The sequence below is a fragment of the Helianthus annuus genome, chromosome 9 (genome assembly GCF_002127325.2).
Source record: "Helianthus annuus cultivar XRQ/B chromosome 9, HanXRQr2.0-SUNRISE, whole genome shotgun sequence".
NCBI classification, from domain to species: domain Eukaryota; kingdom Viridiplantae; phylum Streptophyta; class Magnoliopsida; order Asterales; family Asteraceae; genus Helianthus; species Helianthus annuus.
The window spans coordinates 64,601,225-64,619,590 of record NC_035441.2 but is presented as its reverse complement, the minus strand read 5'-3'; the positions used below and the strand labels follow the sequence as shown (position 1 = coordinate 64,619,590).

The window sequence follows — 18,366 nt, the reverse complement described above, 5'->3', positions numbered from 1 at the left end:
ATAGCAAGGTGGCGACCATATGGAGCTCTCCTCTCTCTCCTCCAAGTGTTGGTCTTGGAAACAATGAATGATGATTATGCCTTTTTAAATATTCCAAAATCTTACTTAAACCAAGAAATACAATCTAACAACAACATTTTCACTCTCTCTCTCATACTCACAGCCGAACACCATCTTTCTCATCATCATCTTCATTTCAAACTTGTTATTAGAAGATTCAAGTCCATTTCAAGAAGGATTCAAGATGGTTTGAGTGTCCAAAGGTGTTTTCATGGAGAAACAAGCTTCCAAACATCAAAAATATTGTCAAAACCCACTAAAATCTTGAAGGTATAAACTTACTTTCAAAACCACATTCTCGATTTTTAATGATGATAGGAATGTTGGATGGTTTCTCTTGAACTTGGAATTAATCACAAACTAGAAAATAATAATGAATGAGATTTTAAACAAAGTAAAAATGAGTATGTATATGTGTGTATGTATGGCTGAAAATTGTATGAGTGTGTGTATGTAGTTGTGTATTGATTTTGTTGAATGATTCTTGGTTGATTTGATTTGATTCTTGAAAGATGGATTACATGCATGGGTTAAAAAGATGTCATAAAAGAATGTTTTAAAGGGGTCTTGTGATTTGAAGATGAATATGATGAAAAGTGAACTTTTGGAAGTTCATATATGTATGTATATATGTCGTGTATATGTATATACATGTATGCATGTATATAAGTTTTTGTCACATGTTAATAAATGAGAGAATGTTTGCATTTATGTAAATATGATTAGATAAAAATGGAGTAGACGTGTTTTGATTTACATGCACATGAAATAAATATGTTCTTTGATGCATTTAAGATCATGTTGGATGATGGTTATATGATATGGGTGCATTAGATGCACATACTTAGACATGCATGATGATATGTGATCATAAAAGAATGATTTGAGTATGATTAATAAAAATCAGTTTTAATCAGATTATAAACACTAAAATAAATTTATTTTAAAGTGTTTGGTGACATATAACTTTGTCATAACGTTTACTAACTTTGCATGTTGTACTTGGTGCATTAAAAGTTGTAAAATACGTGAAATTGCAAGATTTATGTGACTTACACTAAACTGCTCTAATCTGATTATAACCACTATTTTAATCAGTAAATAATATGTATCGTGTTAAAATAACAAGTCATTCCGAGTTCGGATGATTATAGTAACGTTTAACGCAAAACTATGCGTTAAAACAGTAAAAAAAAATCGGCTTTTTGAATTACTTTTATAAAACTAATTTAGATCAGTAAGTAAACTTATATTTTTAGTATAAAAATAAGTATTTTAACTAATTTTAAGTTTACTTGGTGTTGGTTAGTCATACGTGACTTCCGACGCCCGAAAACGTTACCGAATCGCTAAAATACGTATTTTTCGATGAACACTAGTATGAGTAAATTTTGGGTGAACCTTACATGATAAGATGTGTTATGTGATTTAAATATGTGAATGTGAAAATATGTTAAGTTTTAACATGATATTGTAAATTTAGATTATGCATGTATACTTGTGCGTTATGTGCGGAAGAAACGGTAAAAATCGCGTTAAATGTGCAACTTGTTTATCGAGCATGAAATTTGATACATATAAGATATTTTATGCATTCTTGCCCTAAAATGACAAATAGATAAGTTAACAAGATTTCGCTTGTTTTGATAATAATTTATGTGACCATTTATGTATATATATTACGACGCACAAATCGTAGATATATTGCGTATAAACGGGAGTGTTAATGGATTTACATGATAACGGTCATAAATAAAATCGTTCAAGTCGCAAAAATATTAAAATATATATATATGGACTCATATATATATTAACGTGCCATCATAATAAAAAATGATAACTTTTCGAGAAAATCTCAAAGTTATCTGACAATTCTAAGAAACAGAGAAACTTAGGATTTTTGTGATGCATATATGTATATTGATTTAAAACTCATTCCTACATATAATAGGACGTGTAGAAATCAAACTGTCAGATTGCGCTATTTAAAAATACGCACCCAAAGGTGAGTGTCACTAAACCCCTCTTTTACTGCTTTGTATATATTTTGGGGGTAGAACACGTCAAAAAGGGTTTAATAATATTTTTGGATTAAAACATACCTTTATATAAAAATTATATATTTTCGTTGAAAATATATGGAGTTTGATAAATCATACGTTTTGAGGTAAAACGTTTTTGATGAATGTATGTTTGGAGGAGAAACTGGGATGGTACGGTGTTTCCGAGGAGAAACCAACCGTGAAGTTGGAACGAATATTGCCTGGCCTCAAGAGAGTAAGTAACAACATTGGCTAACATTTCAGTGGGGATTTCAGGGGATTCGTACAACTTCGTATATTAAATTTGTCATATTAGTAGGATGTATATATTGTACGTGAGGGAGACATCATATATGGTTTCAATATGGACCCTGCGCCCATGATGTCGTTTAATTGTTTAAGTGATTGCACGCGAGGAATTGTTGGTAGATCTATCGGGTAGACAACCCCGTCGTGACCGGTCGCCCCGTGTTAAGTCAAATGACGAATTTAGATTCTGGTTATTGTCTAGCATTGATTATCCCTGCATGGTAAATATATAGTTCGTATTGTCTAGCTAACATACGAGTCTGAAAATTGACGCTATGAATTTAATATACAAAACTTGGGAAAATGCCTTAATGTCGGGTTTTTAAACTTTCGACGGATGACCCATGGATTTTATTAAGGAAGTAAAACAGACTTTCTAAAAATTATATATGGATGTTTTAAAATAAACACATAATCAGAAAGCTTTCCTTTGGACCGAATTGTTTAGATTTTGAATATGTGAACTCACCTTCCTTTGTGTTGGCACTTGATTTTAAATGTGTTCTACAGGTACTTGAGTTCGGCTTCGGGAATTATGGCGTATCTTGTGTTTGTTGATGCATGTTTTGTCACTTAAAAAGTTGGACTAACTTTTAAACTTTCTGGGACAATGTAATAAGATCCGTGAGGATCAAAGACAACTTTATCATGTCATGTTTTGGGACGTTAAGTTAAAAATCTATGTTTTAGATAAGTAATAATGTCCAACACTATAATGCATCAAACATCAAGATAGAAATGGGCACCAACTTCCATCACCAGTACGTTTTGCATTCCGCTTCGACGGTTTTTGGGGTGTGACACAGTATCTAGTGACTGAAGATGTCAGTGTCAGACAGAACTGATAGCAACAGTTAAGGGGAGTCTGTAAGTGCAGTTCCTTCTAGGTAATTGTGCTTTATTAGTTCTAGGTAACTATGCTTTATTAGTTCTGGGTCAACAAAGTCAATGGTCCAAGTCAAAGCATAGTCAAGAATTCGGAAGCTTTATTAGTTCCGAGTATATGATGTTAAACTAGGAATATGTTGATATTTATTGTTGTCCGAATTTATTAGTATACATGTGGATTTCGAGTTTGTCTTGATAAAAACATGGAATGTTTATTTTGTATGTGTATCCCGGACAATATGTTTTGTCTGGGTTTAGTCCCTAGTCTATATATGTGTTGTATAGGGTGGACTAAAAGAAACTCTCAAGAAAGCTTTGTGCAATCTTTCAAAGCCCCGTGGGTGAGCATATTCTAGTAAGAGAGAAACCGTGTGTTAGTGAGAGAAAGCTAGGGTTTAGATCTTTGTGATCTAAACCAGCTTGTGGAAGATGATGTATACTCGTTCGGTATATAATATGTTTTTATTGTAATGAAATGAATGAGTATCTTCTACATCATCTTCTCCATCTTTTATGTTTTTGATGTTTCACGTCATGAATCAAGTGCAATGTTGATGTTCGTCATATAAAATAGGTGTAATGGGTCAAAATACTTCAAAACCATTTTAAAACAGAATGTATGTATGGTTATAAAACCTTTATCCAATGAGTCATTGCATTCGGATAGGTATAAACCACATTCTATCCGGTCTACACTTAATCTGGTGAAACCGAACCTATTCTTAAGTAACAGGTCATGTCTGAGGAACTAACACATGACCCATATACATTCTAACAGATAATTAATTCAGTTCATTCCGGACTATAGAACCCCCCTAGATAATCGAACTTGGGTCAATAATACTTTGACTTGCGACTTTTGCTAAATTAAGGTCGTTATCGGTTTGAAGCTAGCAAGAGGTAAATACTCCTAACTTATTTTTGTTATAAAACTTGGTGTGACAACCCGTAATTTCATGGTTAGCGTCGTTGAAACTTGTAGCACCTAGCTTGCACTGTTGCATTGTATGTTATGCCACATTATTGGTGGTATAAAGAGAGCTACTATTCGCTAGTCAGGTCAACTGCACATTTAGTAAGAGTGTCTTATTATACTGAGTTGTTACGAGGTTATATATTATATAAACCTAAACCTCACCCCGCTCTCGGTTCCATCAGCACTCATTCATTGAATAATAATATAGGATGGACTTTTAACCAATTAATGATACAAAACACTTTATTGGCCATAAAACAAAGTCAGGTAAAGGATTTATAAATGAATGTCAATAAACCTTTATGTACTTTTCCTAAACCACCATCATCGGCCCAATAAAATGAAACAACATATGGGGCCGCACACATGGTGTATGGACCGAACACCTTCCTTGTGATACATTCTTAATTTCAGTCCACTTTCCTAGAGCCTGAAACGAGGCCCAAGTGACTCATTTATCCGATCTCATGCACACTAGGCTCTCATAACCTCACAAAACACGTTTGTTGGCAAACCCTAACAGTCCTGGTTCTATTCGGCGATTGGCGGCGAGAAGGACGATCGACGGCAGCCAAGAGGACCCCTCGTTCTAGCGTGAACCCCCCCCCCCCCCATTGTACATATCGTGGTTAGTAAACAACTGGTTATTAGTTTCGTTAATCACTGAATTAACTCGTGAATTATGGTTGTGTTTCTTGTCTTAAAATCAAACTGGTAGTATAGAGTCGTTTGACATGATGACTGTTGATTTCTGTATTGTATGCATTTTGTATACGGTTGTATCGTGTGTCGCGTAATGATTACTAGAAGTTCATGCAAGGGTATATGAGATTAACTAGAAGTGCTGTGATTACGGTTCGATTTCATGAACAATATACGTAATTAATATGGTTAGATTATGATAGTGATAGTTTTATATATACATTTATGTATCGGCTGTGAGTGAATATGAATGACAACATTGGAATCATGAAAACTGTTAAAGAACAAATGATTAGGGCGTTAGATCAATGGTACGAATCTAATGTATATGATCAGCTATGGTGTGAGTTAGTTTAGAAGTAGTATGCAATCTGGAATGCTTGTTATTGACGCGAATAAAGGGACGTAGACTCGGTTCGTGAATGAGATGCATGAATTAGTTTGAATGATGATATTATTTTCGAATTCATTAAAAGAGTAATGATGATAATGGTCTGCACATGATAGCATGCATGAATCCTCCTTTTTAGATCAAATTGAAAAGGTCTGTTATACATTGCTTTGTGTGTGCCGCAAATTTTGACTTTGTGGGTTAAGATGAATTGTAGTACAATGATTACAATAGGTGGAATAATCTGCACATATTATGTGTATGCACATGAGTTTTTGTATAAGTCCAAACTTCAGTGATTATTTTGGGAATTGGGTATTTTAGGGATTGGTGTGGTGTGTGTCATAATAAAATGTGGGACTTATTATTAAAAGAAAACATAGACACGGTTTTATGATAACATTGTGAAAGATTGACCATATGGTGGATCGGACTTGTGAATGGATATGAAAAGAATGATGTAATCAGATTGTTGTAAGTGGTGGGCCAAATAGAGTATTTTGATGTTGGGCTGGCCCATGTTAATAGTTACATGGGTTCGGCTCTTAAAGCATGATCCGATTTATTGGAGCTTGATGCTAGACATAACTGTTATGCATGAGATTAGGTTGGTAAGGGAAGTGTGTTGACGTGATTAAATATTTTGTGATAAGTGTTACTATAATAATCATTCATAGTCCAAATGCACAATATATTGATGGGCCAGTCACATTGGGCTTTACTTGTTATTAACTCACACAAACTGGGCCGCACACTATGGTTAATAATACATTGGGATGGGCCGGACGGTTGAAAGCATCACTGAATGGGCTTGAAGTCATCGGGCCATGGACTGTTTTGATTAGGGAATTAGGAGCTTGGGTTATACAATATTGGTTGGAACTTTAACTTGTCAAATGATACATTCTGTGAATAACATGCTATCGGTTACACATCATGTGAAATACGAACTCGTGATATGAACATGTAAATGAAATAACTACCCACTAGGTGGATACAAGATAATGAACTGGTATGCTGTATGAAGTACTTTAGTGACTTGAACAATGTTATGTGAAATCTGTGTACGCTACAAATGCGGAATGTGTGGAGAGTACGTGTTCTATGTGCATATGAACTAACTGTTTTTGGTAAACACACTAGGGCTTGGTTGATCAATAGGAACGGGTAGCGTAACATAACATACCGAGCAATCTAAGGTGAGTTCACTACATTCGAGCATGCGTCCCAGTGGTTGGGGACAGTCAGTGGGTATTCCATGGGGGGATGAGTCTTTGGGTAAAAACGAGTATATTGGTTAATATTCTCACCTATCATCTTTTGTAAGTCCCTCATCGGGTATTAGTTAGTAGCGCTACTTAGGTTTGGCACCCTCACCCCGTGCCTGTAGAGGACGGAGGTGAACTAATGACCCAGTCTGGCCCAGTACTAGATAGGAGTACGTGGGAAGGGCAGTCGTGTATTTCAGGAGCCGTCATTGTTCGGAAATGAGATATTAACAATATTACTTGCATTGGTTATTGAACTGTTTTACATACAACGGGTAACAAACGTTTTCTAAAACTGTGAACTCGCCAGCTTTGTCTGATACGTGTGTTACATGATCGCAGGTCCTTAGGTACTGGGAACACAGGAACTTGCTGGCTGGAGGGCGAGAGTGGTCATGGTTACATTAATGAACTTAGCTATCAGACATTTATTTATTGAGGTTGTTTGGATAGTATTTACAGTATGATACATTAACGCTTCCGCTGAACTTATGGTTTTTGAACAACTTATGTTTGGGATTTCAGTATTATTAAATGATGAAACTTTATTTCAAACTTGTGATTCAATGTAATTGGTGGCTCATTGCTAGTCGTCACACGCCTAACAGGGACACTCCCTAGGTGGTAATTTGGGGGTGTGACAGTTTGGTATCAGAGCCACTGGTTATAGTGAACTTGGTTTTAAAACGTTTTTATAAAACCAGACTATAACCGAACAGTTCGGAAAACAAGAATACGACCATGACACTCAGCTCCAGACTGCAAGGTTCGTGTCTCGTTTACTCATTGTACTACATAACTAGTGAACACTTATATATGATATTGCATGTGATTGCACGTTTAGCACAACAGTATGAATTCATTATTTGTATGTGTTATGTGAGCGGTAGTGTGGTGTTTCTTTAGACATTCATGACTCGCGTTTTGTGATGTTCTTTACTTGCGACTAGAGTTTGAGGAACCATTTGACATGAGTTAGGAGGAACTGAGATGAGCATGCAAATCACAATATTATTGTGGGTGCACACATAATAATAATGTGGGGTACATGTGAGTCCCAGTGGGACCTAACGAGTGAAAGAGGGGTTCTGTCCTGTTATTTGATCAATATGAAACACAACAGTCTATAAGAGTCATAGCAGTGATTGACTCTTACTTGAACGTGATCTTTTCACTCCTCTCTAAATCCTTTTGAACCTCGATGTTATCGAGTGGTACCTGAATACCCATCTGAACGCCTAGCAAACTGTGTAGAATGTTAGGTGCTTGTACGAACATCCTTGAGTTGAATGTTGCAACGACAATGATTGGTCTATACCTTTCTCACTTTTCTTCGTTGCTGGAACTTAACGTATTGACGTCTTAAATCCCGAAGTGTGATCACTTTTGCAACGCTCTCGCGACATACCGTGTATTACTCAGCCAACTTGCAAAAACGATGGACAAGAGGGTAAACGTAGTGCCTTACTGACTTCAGCATTTGAACGACCCTAGTTACTGGCCACGAGCAACAACTATTTGACTCCAATCGAATCCTTAACCCCAGCTAGCGACTCATGGGAGTCGACTCTTACGAACCAATCGGGACAAAATCGATGACGATTGATTGTAGAGCGGAATGTGTAACCGCCCGCACCATGAGTAGTGCCTTAGGGCGTGGCACGAAATGTGAAAAGATGGACCTTGTTGGTGAAAGGACGCAAGACACCGTTTCAGGCAACAATATTAGAGGCAACAGTCGCGGCAACATTAAGGTACTCGTGATCGTAGCTTACAGTATGGAAACGAAGGTGACCTCGACAAGGATTGACTGTGTTAAGTCAAGGTGACAACAACCAAGGGAACGACGGCAGTACTGGAAATTCTCGTGACGGAAACAACAGTAGAAATGAAGCTCAGGGAAGGACATTTAGTATTGGCATAGGCTATACTAGGCGTAATAGCAACACGATAGCCTGGATGGGTAGCTAATAGCTCCGTCTCCGATCTGTTTTCCATGATGTTGCTTGAAACCGAACTTGTTGTGGCAGCAACGGATGGCAAGTCAAATGAAACCTCATATGTCCGTTGGGATGTAAACTCGAACTGGTGGGACAAGTGTTCGACGTCAACCTTCCTTCTACTACCCTTGATGGTTGCAATACAGTAGTTAGTGTGGATTGGTTATCTAGAAATCGCGCAGATACACCAGAGAGGAGAGAATTTTGTGTGGAGAATCGTGATTTGTTCTTAAGCGTCAGAGTGGTGCAAAGGTTAGCGCCATTTCAGCTATGAAGGCCAGCAGTGTCTACAGAGGGATTACTCCGCTATACTAGCAACCGTTACTGATGTTAGGGCTAAGGAAACAGAGGATCGAGGATCCACCAATCATTCGTGATTCCTTTCGGTGCGTTACCCAAGGAACTTTCGGGTTTACTTTCACAACTGTTAGGTGAAATCTTAGTCTAATCTCGCGCCAGAGGCAGCCCTGACTACACTCACTCTTACCGTCTTGCACCAGGAGGGTTGCAAGAGGTGTCTAATCAACTGCAGGAATTGTTGAACAGGAGTATTGTCGGACCTAGATTTTCGCGCTGGGGAGCCCAAGTTATATCCATGAAGATAAGCCTTTTCGTATGTGTTCTTATTTTCAAGAACTCAATAAGGCGACAGTTGAGAACCGTTTGCCACAACCATATATTGACAACCTGACGACCAGTTGCATGGGTCGAGCTTCCATCTGAGGATTGAGTAACAAACGAGCTATTAACAGATGGAAGTCTAAGGGGAGAATGCTATTAAAGCGACTTATCAGACGCAATTCGGCCATATGACCTTGTATTCCATGACCTTTGGGGTAATCATCACACCCGCAGCCTTAAGGATCATGTGAACCAACCATGCTATTGGGTGATGTTATGAATCTTTTCCAGGAGAAAAGAACATCATGGACAGCTTTGTATCTTATCTGAGAACTCCTGAGGGAGGATCCACACTACGCGAAGTCTTGATAAATGTAACTTCTGGACTCGAGAGGTACCCTTTTGGGGTCATATAATCAACGAAGTGGGAATGCACGTGGATCTCGCTAAGGTCCTTTTTGGTTGGAAACTGATCTACACCAAAGAGTCCTTCAAGGGTACAGTAATTTCTTGGTCCCGCTCAATATTATCGTAGATCAACCACAGAATTTCCGAGGGTCGCGTAGCTTAAATCTCTTTAGCACAGCCAGGTGCTGTGTTCGTGAAAGATAGAACAGGAGGACGTCTTTTCAGCTTTTGAATCCCAACTCTGCAATACACTGAGCATCGCCTTCACCCGAGGGTGCGGGTGATTTAGTGGCATATCATGATGGTTCGAATCAGAGTCCCAGTTACACGCCGATGCAACACGAGAGGGTGATAGATTACGTAGTAGACTTACAAGAAGAATTGCACGAGACACAAACGGCGGTGGAAGCCATAGTCTTTGGATTTACTTGGAGGCATTACTTGGACGGTACCGAATGCGTTACTTAGACCGATCACAAGGGCCTCCTGTGTACCCTACTTTCGAAAGAGCTAAATCAGTAAATGGCATCGTTGGATGGAACTTTTGGGAGGATTACTTTTGGGAGGATTACGAGGTGCCAATCCCTGTTACCTCTGATTTTGAACTATACCTGATTTATGGAAGCAATGCACAACACTCTTGGTTCGCGTCTAGACATGAGCATTGCTTATCACCATGTGACAGGCGGACAGAGTAAGCGAACCATCCCGACACTCGAAGACATGCTGCAGGCATGTGTGTGGTTGACTTTAGTAAGATTTAGAAGAACATTTATCTTTGGTTGAGTGCTACTGCAGCAGTTACCATTCTAGTATTCAGACAACTCTGTTTGAGACATTGCATGGACAGTAACACTAACCTCCTTGTTGGATCAAGATGGATGGCAACCTAATCACAGGTCCATGACTTATACTTGAAACTCTTAAAGATTGCTCGGATCAGAAATTGTCTGGCGGCAACGCATGGCCGTCGGGAAAGCTGATAAGCTTAGGAAACACTGTGAGTTCGCTGGAGGCGAACGTGTCATAATCGAAGGTCTCACCCTGGGAGGGTGCAGTACACAACCGAAAGACATGGCAAGCTTAGTTTGCGATGCGATGGGACATTTGGATTTCTGGAACGAATCGGTGACATGGCTTACAAACTCGAGTTACTCGACAAATTGGGTAACGTGCACGATGCCAATTGTGTCTCGGATCTAAGGCGGTGGCTGTCCAGTGAAACGCTTGTGATACCCTTGTTGAAGAACCCATTGTTAGCATAGTCGAATTTCAATCACAACAGATTGTTGGGACTTAAGGCGTGGGCCGGAGTTTTTGTGGGAACGCAAAGACAGATTGTTCAAGCGGTTGAAACAACTTTTGTTGTCATTGACGAATTTCGGGACGAAATTCCCTTTCAAATTGGGGATGATATGGTACCCGCGGAAAATCCACAGTCATCCTGAGTTAACATATCGGTGTTTTGGATCATGAGTTAATATTTTGGCCGTTTTGGACTAGCTACTTGTCAAATTTCGGGACGAAATTTCTTTCAAGTTGGGGATGATGTGACAACCCGTAATTTCATGGTTAGCGTCGTTGGAACTTGTAGCACCTAGCTTGCACTGTTGCATTGTATGTTATGCCACATTATTGGTGGTATAAAGAGAGCTACTATTCGCTAGTCAGGTCAACTGCACATTTAGTAAGAGTGTCTTATTATACTGAGTTGTTACGAGGTTATATATTATATAAACCTAAACCTCACCCCGCTCTCGGTTCCATCAGCACTCATTCATTGAATAATAATATAGGATGGACTTTTAACCAATTAATGATACAAAACACTTTATTGGCCATAAAACAAAGTCAGGTAAAGGATTTATAAATGAATGTCAATAAACCTTTATGTACTTTTCCTAAACCACCATCATCGGCCCAATAAAATGAAACAACATATGGGGCCGCACACATGGTGTATGGACCGAACACCTTCCTTGTGATACCTTCTTAATTTCAGTCCACTTTCCTAGAGCCTGAAACGAGGCCCAAGTGACTCATTTATCCGATCTCATGCACACTAGGCTCTCATAACCTCACAAAACACGTTTGTTGGCAAACCCTAACAGTCCTGGTTCTATTCGGCGATTGGCGGCGAGAAGGACGATCGACGGCAGCCAAGAGGACCCCTCGTTCTAGCGTGAACCCCCCCCCCCATTGTACATATCGTGGTTAGTAAACAACTGGTTCTTAGTTTCGTTAATCACTGAATTAACTCGTGAATTATGGTTGTGTTTCTTGTCTTAAAATCAAACTGGTAGTATAGAGTCGTTTGACATGATGACTGTTGATTTCTGTATTGTATGCATTTTGTATACGGTTGTATCGTGTGTCGCGTAATGATTACTAGAAGTTCATGCAAGGGTATATGAGATTAACTAGAAGTGCTGTGATTACGGTTCGATTTCATGAACAATATACGTAATTAATATGGTTAGATTATGATAGTGATAGTTTTATATATACATTTATTTATCGGCTGTGAGTGAATATGAATGACAACATTGGAATCATGAAAACTGTTAAAGAACAAATGATTAGGGCGTTAGATCAATGGTACGAATCTGATGTATATGATCAGCTATGGTGTGAGTTAGTTTAGAAGTAGTATGCAATCTGGAATGCTTGTTATTGACGCGAATAAAGGGACGTAGACTCGGTTCGTGAATGAGATGCATGAATTAGTTTGAATGATGATATTATTTTCGAATTCATTAAAAGAGTAATGATGATAATGGTCTGCACATGATAGCATGCATGAATCCTCCTTTTTAGATCAAATTGAAAAGGTCTGTTATACATTGCTTTGTGTGTGCCGCAAATTTTGACTTTGTGGGTTAAGATGAATTGTAGTACAATGATTACAATAGGTGGAATAATCTGCACATATTATGTGTATGCACATGAGTTTTTGTATAAGTCCAAACTTCAGTGATTATTTTGGGAATTGGGTATTTTAGGGATTGGTGTGGTGTGTGTCATAATAAAATGTGGGACTTATTATTAAAAGAAAACATAGACACGGTTTTATGATAACATTGTGAAAGATTGACCATATGGTGGATCGGACTTGTGAATGGATATGAAAAGAATGATGTAATCAGATTGTTGTAAGTGGTGGGCCAAATAGAGTATTTTGATGTTGGGCTGACCCATGTTAATAGTTACATGGGTTCGGCTCTTAAAGCATGATCCGATTTATTGGAGCTTGATGCTAGACATAACTGTTATGCATGAGATTAGGTTGGTAAGGGAAGTGTGTTGACGTGATTAAATATTTTGTGATAAGTGTTACTATAATAATCATTCATAGTCCAAATGCACAATATATTGATGGGCCAGTCACATTGGGCTTTACTTGTTATTAACTCACACAAACTGGGCCGCACACTATGGTTAATAATACATTGGGATGGGCCGGACGGTTGAAAGCATCACTGAATGGGCTTGAAGTCATCGGGCCATGGACTGTTTTGATTAGGGAATTAGGAGCTTGGGTTATACAATATTGGTTGGAACTTTAACTTGTCAAATGATACATTCTGTGAATAACATGCTATCGGTTACACATCATGTGAAATACGAACTCGTGATATGAACATGTAAATGAAATAACTACCCACTAGGTGGATACAAGATAATGAACTGGTATGCTGTATGAAGTACTTTAGTGACTTGAACAATGTTATGTGAAATCTGTGTACGCTACAAATGCGGAATGTGTGGAGAGCACGTGTTCTATGTGCATATGAACTAACTGTTTTTGGTAAACACACTAGGGCTTGGTTGATCAATAGGAACGGGTAGCGTAACATAACATACCGAGCAATCTAAGGTGAGTTCACTACATTCGAGCATGCGTCCCAGTGGTTGGGGACAGTCAGTGGGTATTCCATGGGGGGATGAGTCTTTGGGTAAAAACGAGTATATTGGTTAATATTCTCACCTATCATCTTTTGTAAGTCCCTCATCGGGTATTAGTTAGTAGCGCTACTTAGGTTTGGCACCCTCACCCCGTGCCTGTAGAGGACGGAGGTGAACTAATGACCCAGTCTGGCCCAGTACTAGATAGGAGTACGTGGGAAGGGCAGTCGTGTATTTCAGGAGCCGTCATTGTTCGGAAATGAGATATTAACAATATTACTTGCATTGGTTATTGAACTGTTTTACATACAACGGGTAACAAACGTTTTCTAAAACTGTGAACTCGCCAGCTTTGTCTGATACGTGTGTTATATGCTCGCAGGTCCTTAGGTACTGGGAACACAGGAACTTGCTGGCTGGAGGGCGAGAGTGGTCATGGTTACATTAATGAACTTAGCTATCAGACATTTATTTATTGAGGTTGTTTGGATAGTATTTACAGTATGATACATTAACGCTTCCGCTGAACTTATGGTTTTTGAACAACTTATGTTTGGGATTTCAGTATTATTAAATGATGAAACTTTATTTCAAACTTGTGATTCAATGTAATTGGTGGCTCATTGCTAGTCGTCACACGCCTAACAGGGACACTCCCTAGGTGGTAATTTGGGGGTGTGACACTTGGAGTATGGCAAATATGCCACTTAGAGAGCATATTATATAAATGAGCCTTGTGATTGCTTATAAATACAAGACTCGTTTTAATCCGTATTACTTGATAACTGAAACAATTAGGGGTTAATGTTACCGTGTCCAGGCGTCCTGACTCATGAACTATTATGGCCATAATAAATAACGCGTTGGGGTAGGCATGATAACTATAAGACGTGTCATTAAACTTTGGTGTGTACCTTAATCATTATAGCACTTAAAATGATCGGCACTGATATGATTTCTGGTTCCTGACTGTATGACAAGTATTGTATAAAATCCCAAGAAATATTAAATGATTACCTACGGGTTTTCTCTATCTACAAAACTCTTTTTGAAAAACTATTTTCAAAATGGGGCAGTTAATTGTATTTACCAGCGAAAGCTGACGTATTTTCAAAAGATTGAACCGAAGGTACCGAACCTTGATATTAGGTTAGGAATCCAGGTCGGCTATGATAAAGGCTATGGAATTTGCAACTCCTCAGCTTAAGGCCTATGATGTCTAAGGATATTTTTATTTTGATCCCGCATGTGGGCTTGTACTTGAATGCTTATATAAATGTGTGTGTGTGTTTGTGTGTATATATATATATATATATATATAATCAAGCTTTTATTGAATTGAATATTTTTACTCAATACTTCCACTGCATACAAATTGTGATACTGTTATCCAATCATCACGCTTAAACCCTACCCATCCGAGCCCACCAGAAATCGGGGTGTGACAGCCCTATACGCTACGTATCGGTCTATACGTAGCGTATATAAACCCTAAAGTGTGCAAATAGGCACCTTTGATGTGCCAATAGTTGGAGCCTTAGAGAATCAACATAAAAGGTGTTAACATATAGCACAAAAGGATCATTTTACATACATTATGGTGCAATTTTTTCTTTTAGGTTCTATCTCAGCATACAAAAATATTTAAAGGTGGACCAATGCAAAAAAAGGTGGAATCATAAAAAGTCTTTCGGGGGATGTAAATAGGACAAGTGACTATCCCCCAACAAACACACAATACATCATGCTCTGCTTACAAAAAAATGGACATTGGAGTGGTTTCAATCATGTCTCTATTTACCACCTTTTTTTTTTCTCATGGAACCTTCTAAGCATATCAGCATCATCCATTAGTCCATCCAAGGAAAATTAATGCATTTAGGGTACGTAACAAAACGTAGCACAGTTACAACCATTAACATACATGTAAAATGACGCGTTTTGGGTATGTAACAACCTATTACAAATGTTATCGGATACAAATTCCAAAGAACCAAAACAATGATATTTAATTGGCTTATACAACACACATCTAGACTTGTAGATCATTATAAATTTTACATATTCTCTCATTGCTTACACCAACGTAAATAATTAGAAATATATAACACAACTTTACAGTCCTGTAAAAAACCAAACCTAAAAGACTAGATATCACTTGTAAAACTGAAACACAACTTTATGCATCCGAAAACTAGTGGTTACAATCTTAACATTTACAATTTTGATTGAAACTAATACGTTTTATGCACGAAAACAACTTATACATTTTACAGTCTTGAATCAAACCAAGCTGTCCTTCGTTTTGCACCTCCAACGAAAATTCTTCCACCGACATCTATCTTATGTAAGTATCATTTATGGCAACCTAAAAAACACCGCACAACCCCTACAAAAGACCACATACTATCATTTTACAAACAACGAAAATATCATTTAAACCACACGTAAACTTATACAAACCCACAAAACGAAACAAATACCCTAAGGAACATTTTTTATATTGTTCATTTACAACAAACGTAGTATCATTTACACCAAACATAAACTTAGACAAACCCACGCAACCCCTAAAAAAATCACAAACGATCATTCTACAAACAATGTAAGTATCATTTACACCAAACGTAAATTAGACAAACTCGCGAAACTAAATAAATACCCTAAGGAACATTTTTTATATTTATCATTTACACCAAACGTAAGTATTATTTACACTAAACATAAACTTAGACAAAAGAAAGTCACAAACTATCATTCTACAAAACATCATAAGTATCATTTACACCAAACTTAAACTTAGACAAACCCACAAAACTTAGATAAATGCCCTAAACAAAAGAGTAGCACATGAGTAGAGATTAACTTACTGGGGTTGCAGCATCGCGTATGCAATCACCGGAGGTTGAATCTGACCCAAATTGTCCTGGGTAATCGGGATCTGAATTGCACTAGAACCATAACCATCTTTTGTCTCCAAAACAGCCCCTTTGATAAAAATATTCTTGTGAATATGTCTTCATGAAAAAAATCTTCATATACACATCTACTTAAATTTAATAAAAATGACCAATTACATGTTACTAAATTAAAAAAGATGATGTAACATGATGTTTTTTTGGCCTAACATGACTTTAATTGAAAGCATTTTATTACAAACATAGTAATTAACATTAAACATGATCCTATTTGAATATATAGGGTATATGATATAACATTAAGATTGTTCCAAGAGTTCCTCTTTCAATGCAATACGAACTCTTTCAATGCTATACTTATACCCGACAAACGGTTTGGGTCAAAACGGATCACTTTATTAAAACTGGATCACTTTATAAGTTTTAGCGCCAGATTATAAAAGTATAAAAAATATCAAGCAATTAAAACAAACATTATAATTTCTAACCATTTTCAGGTATAAGTATAGCAAATGTGAAGAACATCATGTTACTATGACAAATCATCATTGCATTAGTTGGCTTAATCGTTCAAAAATACGCTTTTCGTAGCAAGAATGGAGGCACGTTTACAGATTGGATTCGAGTTGGATGCCCGCAAATTCATCTATAGAGCTTAACCGTGCATAAGATTTTACCTGGAAAAAGCCAAAGCATTTTATGAAAATATTAAAATATAATGCTTAAATTAAAAAAAAAAGAAGAAGAAGCAATTAACAGATGCATTGATCATAGTAAATCTAAAAGGTTGAAAACATGTAATATCACATCCATAAACATCTCCAAGTATCGGAATCAATATTTAAAAAACTCAAGAACAAAAAACCAAAAAAGAATTCCTACTAATGAAGAAACAAAGCTCCGTTATCCCCCTCGCTGGAGCTGTTACACTTCACTTGAGCTTCGTTATCCTTCTCGTTTGCCCAACGCGCGCTTCCTCCTTGTCAGAGGTCCATTATCAACCTCACCATGGACTTCAACCGACTCACACCAGAAACCCAATACCGCCATTTCACCAACATCTTTCAACGACCACCTAACCAACAACCACATGCCAACCTTCGTCACCCATTATAGAAGAAGAAGAAAGTAGTTGTTAGCTGTTTTGGTTTGTAATTATTTTAGGGTTTGGTTGGGTGAACTATGGGTTGGTGTTTAGATCCGGATCTAATTTGTTTAGGAGAGAGAGAGAGTGTGGCATTTGTTTAGGAGAGAGAGAGACACGATTTAAAGAGAAAAAATGAGAGAGAAATGTAGAAAAAAAATGGGTAAAAGGTCAAAATTGCCCTTTCACGTATCTTTTTCTTTTAATAATGTGGCACACTTTATGGGCTGAAATAGGTTCTTGAGTTCTCTGAGCTGGAAGTAGTTCTTCCTTGATTTGTACCCTATATGCATATATAAAGAGAGTATCATGAGATAATTACTTATTCGTGAGAAAACTAAAAAAGTCAAAAAAAAAAAAAAAAAAACTTAAAAACACACTAATTTGTTTACTATTTTTTTTACAAATCGAGTATTTCAACGAATAAGAAAGTTTAAAAGAAAATCGTATTACACATGTGCGATATACGTATATGTTGCACATGCAATTTAGCATTAGGGTTTTGGTCTTTAGGGGGTTGGTGGTTAGGTTTTTTTCGTAGTGTTGTACATGTGTAATACTATTTTTTGTATCTTAAAAATGCTAGATTTACAGCCATAAAATGTGTTGGGATTGAACCCTACCAAAGGAATAGTTGATAAAGCCAAAACTGGATCAGATCTGTGGATTCACAATAAACAGATGTTTGCAACAGTTCTTTCCCCTTGAAAGTGGCCTAACATCTGATGACCTC

The 18,366-nt window shown here is 37.5% G+C and overlaps 1 long non-coding RNA gene across 2 annotated transcripts; it reads right to left on the bottom strand.

The window, feature by feature from the left end:
* Window positions 1-15,663: 15,663 nt before the first annotated feature.
* LOC110874397 lies at window positions 15,664-17,710 on the bottom strand. 2 transcript variants are annotated; one of them, XR_002555914.2, is made up of 4 exons: window positions 17,372-17,710; window positions 17,102-17,166; window positions 16,442-16,559; window positions 15,664-15,960 (listed from the first exon to the last, which is right to left on the bottom strand). It is a non-coding gene; the product is annotated as an uncharacterized LOC110874397 (long non-coding RNA). The 2 variants fall into 2 exon arrangements; XR_004866689.1 differs by having other exon boundaries at window positions 17,102-17,710.
* Window positions 17,711-18,366: the final 656 nt, after the last annotated feature.